We start from the raw sequence: 4,495 nt of genomic DNA on the forward strand, positions 1-4,495 counted from the left end.
TTTCTCAATTTTTGATACTTTTTCCTTATTTGTCCAAAATGAAAATAACATCAATAAACCCATAAATATGGGAAATATTTTGGTAACCCATAATTTTTTTTGGTCGCAAATGAATAAGCTTTTGAGTCGAGAGAGAAACACTTATGTATAAATGTTCAACTTCAAATCGATAGAGAAAATGCAAGATAATATGATATAAATATACGAAATTAGAGTATATAATATCGATCGCTGAAATTGAATTTTATTGAGGTTATAATCAAAGATGTTTTTATTTTAGTTATACATCAATATAATTAGTAACATGAAACTCATGAGTACTAATTAAGGACAAAACTATTAATGTTTTCTCGAATTAATAATATCATATTTTTCTTGAAAAATTATCATAATTAGTGACAATTATCCTGACATATTTGGTTAGTATCATAGCATTCTGAAATTGCTGGGCAACACCATATGGGTACTGGATTGCCTTGATCATGAACTGGGATGCATTGATAGGTTGCCGCGTCTGATTTAATATTTATACCTTCATCACCTGTATTTCTTGAAATTCAATTATAAGAAGAATTTTATTATAACATAAAAAGTGAAAATAACATTTAAAACAAGACATGTTACATGTTGTAACTCATTATAAAAAATTAAATTTAATAGGGAAAAATGTGGACTTACAATGATGAAGAGCCAACAGGGAAAACAAAACCAAGCAAAGTAGCAAAACTGATTGAAGGGAGAACTTTGTAAAGGCCATTGAAAAATATATTTTTCAAGTGCTCAAGAGTCTAAATTGTGAGAAATACTTATGAAATTCTCTCAAATATATAGACTTATGAAAGTACTTGATTTTGATAATTAAGGAAAACTAATGATTAATTTAAAATTGTTTCTTCTTGGTCTATATATTAATAAAATAATGATTTTACCTAAAAAGGTTGATATGGTATATTATTTCTACTAGTATCTATTTTCTCAATAATGTTTTTCCTTATTTGTTGTTGACTATAAAATTGGGGAAAAAAATAAATATATTCAACTCACTTATTCCTCACCACTATAATTTATTTTATTTCTAAAATAACTCTTTTTGTTTTTCTTTACTATTTACTTATTATCACTTATTTGATTTACTAATATTTCTTTACCATTTCCTTTTATTACTTGTGTGTGAATATGTGAAATTTTACCCAAAAAAAAGAAAGAATATGTGATATGTATCCTACACATTCATTCCTCCTTATTGCCATTTGTTTTTATTCCTAAAATGTTTGTTTAAAACAAAATTATTTTCCTGTCTTCTTCTTTTTTGTACTTTGCACAATGAATGTGTTTAGTCTAATTATTAGTTTGATAAAAAAAATTTATAGGGCGAAAACCGTTTACACCTCTTAATTTTATTTTAAAAATTAAATTTATCTTTCAATTTGAGATAAATAGCCATTCTCCTTATCTAATCTTTTATTTTTGCAGATTAAAAATAAAGTGACACTGTAGGGGCTTCAAAATAATATGAAAAAACGATCAAACCGATCAAGCCTAATCGAACCAAACCGATTTATGTCATTTTTTCAATAAAATCGTGGACTTTTATTTAAGTTTATAACCGTCCAGAATAATTGGGATGATCTTTTTAATTTATGAAAAAAAACTAAAAAATGCCAAAATCGAACCGAATAACCTTACATGTAAATATATTTTATATATTAGCAATATGTTAAATTTAATATATAAATATATTTCATAACAATTTTCAAATATAAATATAACGTAGGTCCTAGGCCTCTGGTGAATAGTGATTGAACGACTGTCTTTTCAATTCACATCTATGAGCAAGGATTCCTCTATCTCTTACTCGCTTCGATCGGACTCTGACAGCTTAGGGAAGAATGATGGATCGCTAACAAGGCCCCTAAATAACCGCTCAGAAGGCCTACCTGTTTTTTTTCCCAATATGAGTCTTTGCTCTTTAATCTATAATACACCTAAACATATGCAAACACTCATATTAAATGTTTAAGATCAAACAATTATACAACAACAAGGTTTTATATTTTTGACTTCTTGGTGTAGAACTGAAGTGCTTCTTCACGAACATATTTGCGAAAGAAATATTTTAATAATAGTATATTTTGAGGTGATACTTTAAAAATAAAAAAAACACGAAAATTAACCGAACGTACTGATACCGAAGAAAACCGATATGATTGGAATGATTTTAAAAAGTCTAATTTTAATTACACATTATAAAAGACCTGAAAATTTGGGATTTTTTTTTAAACTAACCAATCGAACCGTCCATACTTATATAGATGTTCGAGTCTCACTCTCTATTTTTCCAGTACTCTTCAAATGGTAGCTAAAAACAAAAAATACACCCGAAAACTAGTCTTCCCAACTAATTTTTACTTAATGTGTTTGTTTAGGTGCAACGATAAAGATAGCATCGATAAGCTCATAAATATTGAAAATAGTTTTGAAATTTTTTCCTCCATTTATAAAAACGGCATAAATTAACTCCAAAAAATGATGTTGGAATCCAAAGGATTGACAAGTGAACTACAAGAAATGATATATTCATGAGGTTTAAAGTTTACAAGTTTTTTCGTGTTTTAATTAAATAGGGATAATTTTAATTTTAAAAAAAGGAATTATACATTCAAGTGTGGCTATTCTCCTATTACTTTTTAAATGGTGACAAAAAACTAATAGTAAATCAGATATATGAATTTAAAGTATATATCGATAACTGAAAATGAGCTTTCTTAATAATAATTCAGTTCTTTTATTTAAATAAATAAGCAATACATCAACGTAATTAACTAGTAACATGAAACTCACACGTTCTAATTGAGAAAAATCATAATGCTTTCTCAAATTAATTAACATAATTATTATTTTGAAAATTTTCATTTATGACAATGAGCATGACATTCTTTTAGAGAAACATAGCCACATGTGGGTGGATTGTTCGTGTAGCAACACCATTTGGGTGGCTCACCATGACTCAAAAGCGGTATGCACACATCACTGTTAAGTTTTGATGTAATTCTCGTACTTTTATCACCTGCATTTTTTTTAAAATAAGAAAACACATCTCGATTAGTTTCTACACAATAACAAAAGTTCTTATCCTATCAAATTACTGTAAAAGATAACAATATGCATGTAACCATCCGTAAAATGAGGAATTATAACTTGAAAAACAACAAAGGCTACCTATTGCATGTTTATTAAATTATTTTTTGCCCATAATAATAATAATAATAACAATTATAATTATAATAAATAATAATAAGAAAAATGTATATGGACATACAATGATGAAGAGCAAATATAGAGAACAAAACCATTGAAAGCAACAAAATTGATTGAAGGGAAAATTTTGTAGAGGCCATTGAAGATAAATATGCTTTAATGTTCTAAAGTCTAAAAATAGTGAGAAATACTTATATTATGAAATTTTCCCACATATATATAGCCTATAAAAGTACTTCATTTTGGTAACTAACACAAATAAATAATTGATTTACCAAATTAGTTTTAGTCTATATATGTATTATAAAAAAATCTATATATGCACAAGAGATATTTTCTTAATTTTTGATACTTTTTCCTTATTTGTCCAACATGAAAATAACATTGATAAATGTGGTAAAACATAGCATCGGTCTTATTATAATGAAAGAGCAAGATACTCTTTTATAGATACAAAATACAGAAACAACCGATGTACTTAACTCCTCCGAGAACACAAACTCTATACCTAGAAGAGTCCTATACGATACAAATTGTATTAACAAATAATGATAATTCGAAATTCAAATTACTGCATATCTATAAGCCTATACACTATTAAACATCAATAAAACCCATAAATATTGGAAATATTTTGTAACCCATAATTTTTTTTGGTTGCAAATGAATAAACTTTTGCGTCGAAAGAGAAACACTAGTGTATAAAATGTTCAACTTCAAATCGATAGAGAGAATGAAAGATAAATATGATATAAATATATAAAATTAGAGTATATAAAATCGATAGCTGAAAATTGAACTTTATTAACGTTATAATTATCGAGTTATTTTTGTTTTAGTTATACATCAACAAAATTAGTAACATGAAACTCTAGTACTAATTGAGGAAATCCATAATGCTTTCTCGAATTAGTAATATTATATTATACTCTAAAAATTATTATAATTAGTGACAATTATTATGACATGTTTGGTTAGTATCATAGCATTCTATATTTGCTGGGCAACACCATATGGGTACTGGATTGCTTTGCTCATGAATTGGGATGCATTGATCGGGTGCCGCGTCTGCTATAACTTGGGTATTTTCATCACCTGTATTTCATGAAATAAGAATGAATATCATTATTCGATTAATTTTTATACATTAACAAAATATGTAAAAAAAAACCTCATATTACCCAAAAGTATACTTTTTGTATGGTACATAATAATTTTAATAATAATAATAATAATA

Source organism: Solanum tuberosum, unplaced genomic scaffold, assembly GCF_000226075.1.
Source record: "Solanum tuberosum cultivar DM 1-3 516 R44 unplaced genomic scaffold, SolTub_3.0 scf00339, whole genome shotgun sequence".
NCBI classification, from domain to species: Eukaryota; Viridiplantae; Streptophyta; class Magnoliopsida; order Solanales; family Solanaceae; genus Solanum; species Solanum tuberosum.